Source organism: Silene latifolia, unplaced genomic scaffold (genome assembly GCF_048544455.1).
Source record: "Silene latifolia isolate original U9 population unplaced genomic scaffold, ASM4854445v1 scaffold_20.1, whole genome shotgun sequence".
In the NCBI taxonomy this organism is placed as follows: Eukaryota; Viridiplantae; Streptophyta; class Magnoliopsida; order Caryophyllales; family Caryophyllaceae; genus Silene; species Silene latifolia.
Window position 1 is genome coordinate 3,334,870 of NW_027413163.1, and position 14,445 is coordinate 3,349,314.

General features: G+C 39.9%; 1 non-coding gene across 1 annotated transcript; it reads right to left on the reverse strand.

The window, feature by feature from the left end:
* Positions 1–12,479: 12,479 nt before the first annotated feature.
* On the reverse strand, positions 12,480–12,586 carry LOC141638601 (small nucleolar RNA R71). Its single transcript, XR_012542148.1, has one exon. It is a non-coding gene; the product is annotated as a small nucleolar RNA R71 (small nucleolar RNA).
* Positions 12,587–14,445: the final 1,859 nt, after the last annotated feature.

Sequence of the window (14,445 nt, forward strand, 5' to 3'; positions counted from 1 at the left end):
GATGTTGTTTGTTGACGGTTTCTGCTCCTATGTTCTATCTTACATTATTTGAGGAGTTAGTTCAGTTTGGTTTGGTGAGATTTTGTGCCAATTGAAGGGCATGTGCTTAGATTCATAATTGAGTTGGAAATGGATATGTTTCATATGGTTTTGTTTAGGTACTAGCTTGATCACCTATACCTCCACATTCCCATAAATGTTTTGCCTTTTCTTACCCATTGCCTCACTTTACCATATTTTTGTAAGCCCTCGGCTGTGACGGACCTTGTTTGGTTGGAATGTATGTTTGGTAGTTAGAACTGTCTATCATATTAGCTGCATGCATGTTTATGTGGGTCGTAGTTTAGGTGAGCGACTATTTTTCTTTCTCCCTTACATATATATGCTTACCCTTTGCTTCATGAGAGAAAGAGTGACCCGTGAGAGTCCATTGTTAAAGGTCTTGCAAGGTCGACGGTTCAGCTTTATTATAAACATCTTACAACTCGTTTGCATTTGACTGTTTAGCTATAGGTTTTAGTTTGCTTGCATTAAATTGGCTTAAGTGGGCATTTGTAGCTAGCTCTGAGTTATTTTTCCGTTCCATTAGTGTATAGTTTTGAGTTTACTCGGGGACGAGTAAAGGTTTGGTTTGGGGAGATTTGATACGTGCATTTTATATAGTCTTTTTAGCCTATTTTATGCACGTATTTCTATGCTTTTATCGTAGTTTTATGCTACGAAATGCCCCGAATATGCTACTTTGTTGTATTTTGTCTTATTTGCAGGAATGAGCCATAAAGTAGCGAAATCAAGCCATTTACCGCTCGTTTTGCATGCATTTGGAGAAAGAGTAGATTTGGAGCGGGAATTATAGCTGTCTTGGGATGCGTGAAGGTGTTTCGGGAGCTAAAAGGACAAGTCAAAGTCAAATTAACGAGAATTGTAGCTGCTGAAGTCAATTATCACTCGATCAAGTGCTATTCCAGTCGATCGAGTGGCTTTAGGTTGAATAATCAGTCGATCGAGCTCTAGCCTAAGTCGATCGACCAGTTTCTTTATGCCCTTACTCGATCGAACAGTTTCCTTAGTCGATCGAAATGTTTCTGGTTGAGTTTGCTCGATCGAGTACTTTCTCTACTCGATCGAGTGTACTTTGCTACGGGTTGGGCTTTTTAGTCTAATTTTCCGTCATTAGGTTTAATCCTACCCCTAATTTCTTATAAATAGGAGTTAGGATGTCATTTGTATCCATCTCTTTTTATCCGGAGAGACCCTAATTCTCTCTTTTCTTTCCCTTGTTACGTTACACTGTTACTCTTGTTCTTCCATTTCCGGATTTTAATCTAGTAATTCCTCTTCCCTTTTCTTCTTCCCTTTTAATGTTTATTGTTATTATTTATTTTATTCTTGTTTCCCCCATTCCCATGAGTAGCTAATTTCCCTTAGTATGTTAGGATTAGGGAAGCCGTGGTAGCATGCTTTAATTGTATTAAATGGATTAGCCTTGCGATAGGAATTGTATTAGGCAATTTAATTGTTATCCGGTCGAATGTATGCATGCAGGAGACCAATAATTCTAGTTAACCCCGACCTAGATCGAAAGATTGGAAGGGAAGGCTTGCTTAGTTACAATAGGGTATTGCAGTGAGGGCGAAAGTTAAGCTGTTTACACTCTAGGGCGGTTTAAGGACCGAAAGGTGACAACCATAGCTCTTCTTATCAATAGTCTAATCGCCTTAATATTCCTGATATAATAGATCTGATAGCTGCCACGGTGGACCGACTCCTAGCATACTCCCTTTTCTTCTGTTAATTTCTCTTTTTTATTTCTCTTGCTTTAGTCTTTAGTTTAGTTAACACAAACCTTTCAAACCCCCATTAGTGACATTAGACAGATAAATAGACAAATAGATAGTACACCGCCTCCCTGTGGAGATCGACCCTACTTGCCGCTGACTTCTGTTAGCAGTAATCTAGGTAATTTATTTTTGGTGTAGAAACGACCGCATCAACAGGGTTATCGCTCGATATGATGAGCGAGGCTTAGGTGGGAACGGCTACGGTCCCCCATTGGCAGGGCTGGTCCAGTGGACAGTCGGTGATTGAGATTGTTGGATTGGTGTGGATATGTGTGTGTGTGACGGTTAAGCTGTCTGTTTATCTTATTGTTGATATATTGAGTTGTGTGATTAGATCGACCCGGTTGTTGTTTTGTAAACTGCGGTGATCCATTCGGGGATGGTGAGCAGTAATTGAGCAGTTTGAGTTGAGTCTGGATAGCCGGGAGGTGCCACCGTCTGACGATAGAAGTCTTTCGCTGTAGTCTTTTAGTTTTATGACATTTCAGTATTTCATTAGACAGTTGATTTTAAGAACTTGTACCCGTATTTTGGGATTTGGTTTCAGTTGTACTTTTCACTAAAGTTATATCATTTAAGTTGTTTCTTTATTGTCTTATGAATATCATGCCTCGGGTAACCGAGATGGTAATATCTTCATACCTGAGTGGTCCTGGTAAGGCACTTGGAGTATGGGGGTGTTACACACTTGGCTCGTAAACAAGCAAAACATTGAACGAAACTTCTCTTTGTAAACAAGCGAGTCGGGGAAGCACCAGAGTACAACCCGGCCACCCTCAAATGGCGCCCACTTCTTCGGCAAGGGGAGAAATTTCACCTTTCGGGAAAACGAAAACAACATGTTTCGAATCCCAAAACCGAGAGCATGCTTCAAGGAACGAGGATTTCACCTTAACTTGATGAACCACCTAAAATTGATCAACTCCCATTACAACGAGTTGATACTTCTCGGGAGGCGACAAATCCTGACACCAATGTCGCAACCTATTTACGAAAGTATCCATGAATTATTTTGTGGAAGAAGAAGAAAGGTTTTCGTAGAGATGTTTTTCGTGTTTAGGATGATGAAACAATGAAGCACAAACGTCCCTATTTATACAAAACAATCAGCGCTTTTTTCCGAAAAAGGTGAAGCTCCCTTGCATCGCCCAGGGGCTCGCGCCTCTTTGGGCTGATTCTCAGGATCCGCACCTTGATTTGTCCCTATTAAGTTGTGTTTCTTCCTGACACATAGATTTTCTCGCCTTAAGGCTCGCGCCTTTTTAGGCCTATCCGTAATTTTTTGTGTTTTCTCACACTTGCATTTCCTTGTTTTCGCGTTTTACAAAATCCGACACGATTTCCATGACGCAACTTTAAACATACGGGTTTTTTTTCTTCTTTTTTCAGGGGGGAAGGGCTAGTCGCCCTGATCCGCGACGGATCGTTTCCATTCAGTCGAAAATTCCGAAAATTTTTCACATTTTCCACAAAAATCAAAAATTGATAACACGACGTCAATATTTTCTCAAAAATTCAAACTCTTGCAAATCTGAGTTTTTGTTCTCGCAAAAATCAAAATCAAGACACTCGCAAAATCTCTTTTGAAATTCATCCGTGATGGTTTGAGTTTTAGTTTTTCGAGTCGCAAATCAATTTTCAGCAAAATTCGATGCAATTTAATTCAAACACGAATTAATTTCTCGAAATTTCAAAACACATGCATTTGGAAAATCCAAACGTGACGACTTGTCACGGAGTTTTCAAAGTTTCTTTTCAATTTCAATTTTAACTTTGAGTCATCTTGGTTATTTTTGTTTTCATCAAATGCTTTTGCGTGTTTACGTGTATGCGTATGTGCTACATGTTGCCTATTTTCTGCACTAACGATGCAGGAACAAATGCCGAAGCAAAAGGGGAATCAACCGCTGACTGTGCTTCTCCGAAACACAACACGGGAAAAGCCAAACACAAACAAACTACAAACCCAAAACACATATATACAAACCTCCTCAAGCAAAATATACATACAAACCAAAGTTCAAAACACGAACGAACAACTACAACTACTCAACACCTCCCGGTGTGCCAGGCTCGGTCTCACGAGGAGTCGCGGACAAACCAGACACCACCTCCTACTCTGGCCCTCTTTCAGGAGATCTCTCTAGCGTCTCCCGCTCCATCGTGACACGAAGCTCCTCCGCCTCGGCCAACCAAGCCCTAAGAGAAGAAATCTCCACGTCTCGGCTCCGCAACCCGTCCTCACGAAGCCTCAACTCCTGATCCATGGTGGTGAGTCCCAGCTCCTGTGCCTAGATCGTCAACCTCGCCGTGTCCAACTCAGTACGGACCCGAGCAAGCTCCTCCGGATCCGCAGTACTCTGCAAAACACAATACTGGTCGTTAAGATCTAAATCCAAAATGCAAGACAAAAACACACAAAACAATCAACAAAAGGCACATGCACAAGCCGAGACTCCCTCGCAGCCGAAATTTGAACATTACGACGGCACAAAATGGACAAAATCCAAAAAAAAAACAAAATCACCTGCAATTGCAAAAAAAAAATAAGGGCAAACCCTCCCGAACTGATCCAGCAAAACATTTCACAGAAAAAGCACAAAAAAACGACGCCCTTCTTTTCAAGCAAAAGACGAGTCGAAACAACGACAAATTACAAAAAACCACCCAACGCCTCGGAGCTACACAAGGTCCATCAAAATATGCAACAAAAATTTCCGACACAACTGGGCAAGTTTCACAGCTCGAAAAAGGCAACTTTGCGCCAATCCGGGCACAAACAGGTCAAAAATTCAAATTACGACCACAACAAAAAAACGTGATTTAATCACGTCTCCAAGTGACCTAAACTACCGTTAAGGTCCATTTCAAAACAAAACGGCTCAGCTTGAGCCCAAATAGACGCTTATTTCATCAGCATAAGACCGTCTGACAAAGGCAAAAATTCAAAATTTTGCCTCTAGCACCCAACGAAGGTCCAACATGGTAAAGACGGTCTTCCTCGACTACAATGCAACCTAGTGGGGCACACAATTCAAGCAAACAAACACAATATTGCGAAATACGACGATCTTTCGTCTACTCGCATTTTTTGCTCCTAGAGAGCGGGAATGGGGACCAAAATGCAAACTAAAAGCACCCCTATACTCCTAAACAGGTTTCTAACCTAATGCAAACATCAATTTCACTCGAAAATGTGCCAAGCAAAAATGCCCAAATCAATTTTCAATGGGTTAGGGTTTCGCCCTAATTCAATCAACAAAAACACAGATAAATACAAGTGGAATCAATAGGATTTACATACCTTGAGACGACATGATGAATTTGCACGAACACAAGCGAGAAAACAAGATCAAGAATGGCGATTTTGGTGTTTTTAGAGTGTTTGAAGGTTGATGACAAAGAGAATGAGGAGCAACTCATTCTCGCGTCTTTTTTGCCGAAAAAAGGGGAAGCCCCTTGTATCGCCAAAGGGCTCGCGCCTCTTTGGCTTGTCCTTTTCTTTTCTGGCGAGTTTTGGGCTTTAGCCCTAAACGCCCATCGAAAGATCAATCTCCCAAATTTCAACGACGTAATTGAAAACCGTCATTTTCATATCAAAAACAAAATAGTGAAGTTCAAATTCGATATTTTCAAAAATTTCAAACAACGGAATAACAAACCGTCATTTTCAAATCAAAAACAAAATAGTGAAATTCAAATAGCTATTCTCACAAATTTCAACAACGGAATTAAAAACCGTCATTTTCAAATCAAAAACATAATAGTGAAGTTCAAATTCGCTATTTTCACAAATTTCAAAAGACGGAATTAAAAACCTCTTTTTCAAATCAAAAGCAAAATAGTGAAATTCAAATTCGCTATTTTCCTGAATTTCAGCGACGGAATTAAAAACCGTCATTTTCAAATCAAAAACAAAATAGTGAAATTCAAATTCGTTATTTTCACAAATTTCAAAAGACGGAATTAAAAACCGTCAGTTTCAAATCGAAAAAAAAATAGTGAAATTCAAATTCGCTATTTTCACAAATTTCAACGACGAAATTAAAAATCGTCATTTTCAAATCAAAAACAAAATAGTGAAATTCAAATTCGCTACTTTCACAAATTTCAACGAGGGAATTACAAGCCGTCATTTTTCAAACAAAGACAAAATGGTGAACTTCAGATTCGCTATTTTCGCAAATTTCAAGTGACGGAATCAAAAACCGTCATTTTTCAAACAAATACAAAATAGTGAAGTTCAAAATTCGCTATTTTCACAGAATCCATACGACGAAATTAAAACCCGTCGCTTTTCACTTTTAAAAAAAACACAAAACAAATGAGATAGCGAAATTCAAACTCGCTACTTTTACAAATTTCAAATCACAAACGACGGAATTAAAAACAATCATCTTCCTCACAAAAATAAAATCACGAATTTCAAATTCGTTATTATCCCACAATTTCAAACGACGGGATTAAAAACCGTCACTCATTCACAGAAATTCAAATTCAATATTTACACAAATTCAGACGACGCCATTAAAAACCGTCACTCATTCGAACAAGATAGTGAAATTCAAATCCACTACTTCTCACAAAATTCAAATCACAAGAAGACGGAATTAAAATGGTTATCTCCCAAACAAACATCAAATGACGGAATTCACATCCGCTATTTCTACAAACTCCGAACAACGGCAGTAAAAACTGTTACCTCTCTTTGAAATTCGAAATTACGAATGACAATAACAGAAATCGCCACCCACAGGAACGAGGCTCAATCCTACCTCTTTTTGGCGCCACAAACATCTAATATAAACACCGAAATTCCCCAGCAGGATATCTGAGACCTCCCCACGGAACCCACTAACTCAACAACCTCTCGAAATAAGCCTGTCCAACACAGCTATTTCCCGTAGTCAATCATTCGACCTCAACATGGCTGGCGAGCCTCAAAAGGCACCTTCAACATGGCTGGCGAGCCTCAAAAGGCACCCTCAACATGGCTGGCGAGCCTCAAAATGCACCTTCAACATGGCTGGCGAGCCTCAGAACGCACCCTCAACATGGTGGGCGAGCCTCAAAATGTACCTTCAACATGGCAGGCGAGCCTCAAATCGCACCTTTAACGCGGCTGGCGAGCCCCATCATATACGCAACATGGCTGGCGAGCCTTTGCGCGGAAATAAGAAACAATTCAAGGGCTTATCCCTAATATGCCTCAGGTATGACTCCTTCCTATGTCTGGCGAGCCTTTTATACGTAGTCTAATGGACTTAAAACGGCCCACACGGAGAACCGACAGACTCTAAAATGTTCCCGATGGCAGGTCCTTTACTCGTATCTCCGAGTCGCCTTCGCGTCGCCCTCCCCGACGGCAGGTCCTTGGCCCAAATCCTTTCGAGCCGCCTCGACGTTGCTTCGGTCTCCAGGTTGTAATCTTCGATTGACCTTGGGCTATACATTGACTTTCGGCCCTGTCCAAGCCTCAGTCAAATTGGGGACTCTGTAGATACCCAGTATCTGTTGATTCCCCAACAAACACGCGATGATTATCGGACTACAACATGCTTAGGAATCGCTACGTTTAATCGACAAATTGTATAACTATACGTCGGAAAACTCAAAACGATTTGGAAAACAAAACATTTTCGAAACTTTTCAAAATTACCTGGAGTGTTTTATACATGACGACGGGGTCGCAATGACATTAACTAGAGTAGAAACCGACTCAAAAATTCAAATCCCGACTCCAATAATGAGTTAAACCGAGTCAAAAACAAAAAAAAACAAACATCACAAATCTTTCATGTTAAGTATACAAGGTATAATTGAATGTTCAAGTACAACAATCATGCCATCCAAAACCTAGGATAGAACAAATCATGATTTCAAATGCGTGATAGTGACAAGACAGCTCGAAGACCCGTAAACTGGCTCGCGCCTCTTCGAGCAGCCCTTGCGGCCACGTCGCTCAAAACGCACACAACCACTCAAACACGCACAAGCACTCAATCCTCTATAAATATCCCTTAAATGCCACCATTTGAAGGTATGCGAGTGTCCGCCCCCTCATTTCTCTCTAAAAATTCTAGACTCGACTTCTCAAGTCACAAACCGACACGTATTTTCGACCTACCGATCGAAAATACAAGCCATACACATTGTTTGGTACCGTCCTCATGCATTAAATCACTTGACCGACCACTTTGACCAACTACACAACCACTAAACTAAACAAAAACTTTTTACATTGCTAAAACGGTTTTCAACCGAGTTTTCCGACCTAACAAGGTTTTACACTTCCGTCGATTTCTCGTCTTCAACCTAGCATGTAAGTATGAGGGTGTAATTAATCCTCTTCTTTAATGTCTTTTTAACTGTTTTCATGACCTCAACATGCTAAAACATTCATAACATGGTCCAAAATACGGATCGAATGAGACAAAACCCAGTTTTTACAGGAAACAGAAGCCCATAGTCACAACTAGGTGGCTCGTGCCTCAATGAGCTATCCAGGTCAGAACTCATATGTATTTAAGTTCATTCATTCCATTTACATTTCATTTTACAACCAATTTTTACCATTTCAATTCATTTTTATGATAAACCTTTTAACTATAAATCAACTGTTTAATCCGTGTTTTGGTGATAACAATTGGTTAGTTACATTTTAAAACGCATTTTTAACCTTTTTATTCATTTCTTTACATTTCAAAAACAACCATGTTAGTCATACATGCATAATCATCCTTGGTTCCACATACCATGTCGATTTAAATCCGAGTACAATAATAAACATTGACTAATTATAAAAAAATGAACTTAACGCAATTAGTTCATAATAAACATTTTTCAAAACTATTCATGTCAAGCTTGTAAAACCGAACCCGACATCGAATATCGTCAATACAATGGTGATTGTTCAAGTATCGTTCTTCACATTAACACAAATGCGGTCTAAATGACCTTTTCAACAAAGACGGGTTCAAACACCCTTTTACAAACCATTAAAAAAACATTTTTAACAGTCAGGAGACGCCCCTTTGGATCGTCTGCTTTCTCGCGCCTAAACAAGCTCATTGATTTCTAATTTTCAAACTAGGACATGTCCCCTTGCATCGCCCAAAGGCTCGTGCCTCAATAGGCTGCCTGATGCAGGTCCTGCTCCTTTTCCAGCACTTGTTGACAGGCTAGTCATATACCTATCAAAAATAACCAACTGGCTCTAACTAATATAGCTAGGGAAGTCGGGTCGATCTCCACAGGGAGATGGGAAAATGTCAGCTTTACTAAGTCTGTCACGGTAACCAAATTGGGGGTTTGAATTTGTTTGTTCTAAACTAAAGAGATTGAGAAAGAGAGAAAAAGCAAGAGAATAAAGATTAAGCAAATAAGGAGAAAGAAGCTAAGACAGTCGGTTCACCATGATCATTCAGTCAAGCAATCTAGGTCTCAGGTCAATGCAAGTATGGTCTATGGGGCAGTGAATATCTCCTTCCGGTCTCAATTCGCCCTAAAGCACAAATAGCTTAGCTTCCGCCCTCACTACGGTGCCCTAATGTTCGATACGAGTCTCATCCCTTCCAACCTTCCGGTCCAGGCCAAGGTTTACTACGATTAAATGACTAATTGCGTCGACTCAATTAGGTAGAAACAATTAATTGTAGCGATTAACAACATAAACTACACAAGCATTAAACCTAATAATTCGATTACTATTCCTTCATAATCATGGATTACCTAGTCCTAGCAAAGGGTATTAGCTACGTATCATCATCAAATCAACAACAACAATGCATAGATAATAAAAATTAAACATGATAATAATAAACAAGAGAAATTCAAATAAAGCAATTGCGGAAATAAGAGTAGAGAAGAAGTAATGGCAAAAAAATAGATTAAGATTAAGAATTAAAAGGAAGTATAGTACCGATTACAAGTTCCGAATCCGAGTAGTCTAGAGTAGAAAAGAGAGTAAAGGAAAGAGAAGAAGTGAGCAAGAGAGCCTGAGAGTAATGCAGTCTACTCTCTAAAATAGCACACGAAATTCTCTTCCTAAACCTAATCCAATAGCCTAATTACAAAGCCCATATGAAAATAGGCGGAAAATCAACTACAGGCTAAAAACCCCTCGATCGAGTGAAATGAAACCACTCGATCGAGTAACTAAGCAACAATTCCCCTCGATCGAGTGGAAAATCCATTCGATCGAGGACTTCCTATAACAGCCTTCACGATCGAGTAAGCAAATAACTCGATCGAGTGAAACTCTAAGAGATAAAGCATTCGATCGACTGAAAAGAGGTTGATCAAGCTATATTAGCACATAAGGCACTTTGACACCTTCCGAAATAAGCTCACGCGTCTTCAAAGTGATTGATAAGTGCATATTTTATATACTATCATCTCCTATATTAGCTCCATTTTATTTGTTATTTAGCACTTATCATAGTGTCATAAGCTAATATTTGTTGTTCTAGTGTATTTGCTTGTCTTAATATGTTTTTGTAGGAATCTAAGCATTTAGAGGCTTTTTCCTATCATTTGTACACTAAGTTCACTAAGTTAAACAAGACCAAGTGTTGGACTAAGCATGGAGCATTGGAATGGGTTTTGCATGGAGAAATTGATGGGTTAATATTTGTAATGCAAATGTCGCCAACAATCAAAGTCAAAGCCCAATGTTCAAGTCCAAGTCAAGGTGGAAAGCATAAGATTCCAACATGCTTAGGATGCTTTTTGGGAGCTTTAAAGATGATATATGGAGCATTTACCCGGGTGCATTAAGGATCATTAATCACGCTCTTAGGATTCCTCAAGATATTAAGTGAGGAATTAAGAGAAAATACCCGGAAACACACGACCCCCATCGGGGCCACCCAACCCCGATCGGGGCCGCATGCATCTAGGAAATTTACGTTTCCTTCTCCTCTCCTATAAATAGGAGAGGTATTCCGAGGTTTAGGGCATCTCAATTTTACGTATCACTTTTGTTCTTCATAGCTTTAAGAAATATAATCTCTCAATAGTTTTCTCATTAGTTTACAATTTAGTTATGCTTGTAGTTCTTCAAACTTTTAGTTCTTGTTATATTTCAAGCTTTTGGTTATACATTGGTCTTCCATACAAGTTCTCTACTTTTAAGGTATTTCTATTTATAGTTTTTATTTCTACATTTCTATTTCAGTTTATACATAGTTTATAATTAAATAATTTGTTTAGATTACTTTAGTTTTATTTCTTCCACATGTTAAAACATTTAGTTCATATAAATCACTCAATCATGTTTATCATTTCTCTTTATATAGTTTACAATTTACACCTTAACATGAGTAGCTAAATTTCCTAGTCTAAGGGCTAGGGGAGCCATGCAAATCAAGTATATAACATGTTAAAATAGGTTAATAATAATATTGTTTAAATTGCTTCTATCACATGCTTGTGCCATAACGTTTAATCTTTGTTTAAGGCCTTATTTAATTGATTAAGTTTGTTCATTCGTTCTATAAGTCGAGAGACACGGAATTGAAGTAGACTAAGCATGTATAGTAGGACGACCTAGTCATGGACGAGAGTTTCTCTAGGACCCGGTCTATGGTTGACACTAATATCGTAAGGTAGGTGTCTCTAAACCAAAGCAATTGACAATGTTATTAGTACCACATTTATCGTGTTCATATGTTTACCTTTGCATGTGTGACCCGAACCCCTTAGACTTCCTTGTATTATATAATTTACATCACGATTTTTATTAATCATCAATCAAACAAACCCAACCAAAATCGAAGTCGACCTTGATAAAAATCTACCCATAGCAATTCACGACGTAATTCCCCTTTCCTTGTGGTTTGGCCCCTATTACTACATTTACCTGTTGTTTAGGGTAATTATTTTTGCATAGGTATGCGATAAGCCTATCAAATTTTGGCGCCGTTGCCGGGGAAACGGTTTTATTGCTTTTTGAATTGTCGATTTTTATCTTGTTTTCCTTTGTCTTGGGGAACACTTTTTCCTTGAGACCGTTACTTATCACTTCTCTAGAAATTGTTGTCTTATGCCCAGGTCCTCTCGTAGTGGAGAATTGCTTTCACCGGATTCCGATCCCGAGAAAACATTTAGGAGAAGACGACGTTTCTGGAAGGAAGTGAAAGAAGCCACTTCTCTCGTACAAGTTGAAAGTGCTAGAAAGTCTTACTTAGACGATCTAGAGGTTCTTGAAGAGGAGGAGGTTTCAAGTTCATCATCTCCACCACCATCACCATCTAATACCAAAAAGATGGTGAAAATTTCCGATCACTCAAAGCCCACCGCGCCCATGCTTCCGGCCGGAATCACAACCACTCAAATCACCGCACCGGAATTCGAGATCAAGCCGGATTTCATTAGCCTTGTGGAGAGGAAGCAATTTGGGGGAAGTCCTTTGGAGGATCCCAATTTGAATGTGCAAAATTTTTGTGACTATTGCTCCATGATCCGGAAAACGGGCGTGACTCAAGCCCAAATAAGGGAAATACTTTTCCCTTTCTCTTTGAAGGACAAGGCCAAGCTTTGGATCAATAGCCTTGACCACACGGCCATGGGAATCACCTATGGGAGACTTTGGCTCTAGCCTTCTATCAAAAGTTTTTTCCACCGGAGAAAACTCAAACTTTGAGGAGCCAAATCACCGGATTCCGTCAACAAGCTCTTGAGAGCCTATATGAGGCTTGGGAAAGGTATAAAGAACTTCAAAGGCAATGCCCACATCATGGGCTAGATGATTGGTTTCTAGCAATAACATTCTACAATGGATGTTGTGCCGAGTCCCGAAGGATTCTTGATTCCGCCAACAATGGGCGGTTTGATCAAATTGACACCGATCTTGCTCATGCCACGATCGAATCTATGGCGGTCCATGATGCCCAATATGTCAATTCCCGAGTTGTGCCATCCAAAGGTAAAGAAGAATCCTCCAACAACTCTGCTTCGCTTGCTCAAATTGCCTTGCTCCAATAACAATTGGCGGAAAGAGATGCTAAAGATTCCCTTCAACAACTCAATGTCGTGTCTTCAACGAGTCAAATCATTATTTGTGATGGTTGCGGAGGTGCGGGTCATTATGCCGCTCATTGCCGAGCCCCCATTGAAGAGGTAAATGCTTTTCAAGCTTTTAGACAAAGTTCATATCCACCGGGTATATTTTCCAATACTTATAACCCAAATACAAAATTCCATCCGAACTTGTCTTACACTAGCAACAATGTGCTTAACCCTCAACCCCCACCACAAGAAAATGCCTATGTTCCTCAACAACAAAAGTATATCCCTCCACCGGGTTATCAAAATCAGGAAAGGCCCCCATAAAACAACTACCAACAAAATCCACCACAAAATGGCCAACAAAGCAATCAAGGTTGGTAAGCTCGAGGGCATGATAGTCCAAATGCAAAGGGAATTATTGGCTCAAATTCAAAAGAATGATCAAGCTCATAGTGCCGCGGTCAAGATGTTGGAACAACAAGTGGCTCAATTAGCCGCTTCTAGCTCTCAAAGAAAAACGGTCAACTTCCTCGCCAAGGTGATCAACTGCACGAGACCGTTAATTCTATCTCCTTGAGAAGTGGTACTAGCTATCATGGGCCATCCATGACTTTGGATGATGAGGTGGTTGTTAAAAAGGCCAAGCTTGGGGGAAATGATAAAAAGAAGGTTAGTGAAAAGCCTCTTGTTAAGGATCGTGTGCCATTTCCTCATCGATTGATGATGCTTAAGAGGAAGAGCAAGCTTGATGCCAAAGATGTTGAGCCCCCATTGCCCGAAGATAATGACAAGGTGGTTGTTGAAGAAGTCTCTCCTAATGCTAAGGAGAGTGATGCCATTTCAAAGATGGTGAGTGTTCCCAATGAGAATGAGAATGATAAAGGTGTGGAGGATGCTCCTCCCAAGGAAGTTGTTCAAATACCATTTCCCCATCGTCTAGCGAAGCACAAGGAAGACGGTAAGTTCGGTAAGTTCATGGAAATGTGTAAAAATTTGCAAGTCACCGTCCCATTTTTAGAATTGCTTACCCAAGTCCTCTTCTACGCAAAGTTTATGAAGGAAATCCTCTCAAAGAAGCGATCCTTCAATGAGGTTGAGACCATTGCTTTCACCGAAGAGTGTAGTGTACTCTTACAAAATAAGTCTCCCCCGAAACTTAAGGACCCCGGTAGCTATTCTATTCCTTGCACTATAGGCACATGTACTATTGATAAGGCCCTTTGCGACCTAGGTGCTAGTGTAAGTGTCATGCCCTATTCCCTTTATGAAAAACTTAACATGGGTGCTTTAAAATGCACAAGTACGACATTGCAAATGGCGGACCGTTCTTTAAAACGACCCTTAGGTGTCTTAGAAGATGTACCCTTAGGTTAATAATAATATTGTTTAAATTGCTTCTATCACATGCTTGTGCCATAACGTTTAATCTTTGTTTAAGGCCTTATTCAATTGATTACGTTTGTTCATTTGTTCTATAAGTCGAGAGACACGGAATTGAATTAGACTAAGCATGTATAGTAGGACGACCTAGTCATGGACGAGAGTTTCTCTAGGACCCGGTCTATGGTTGACACTAATATCGTAAGGTGGGTGT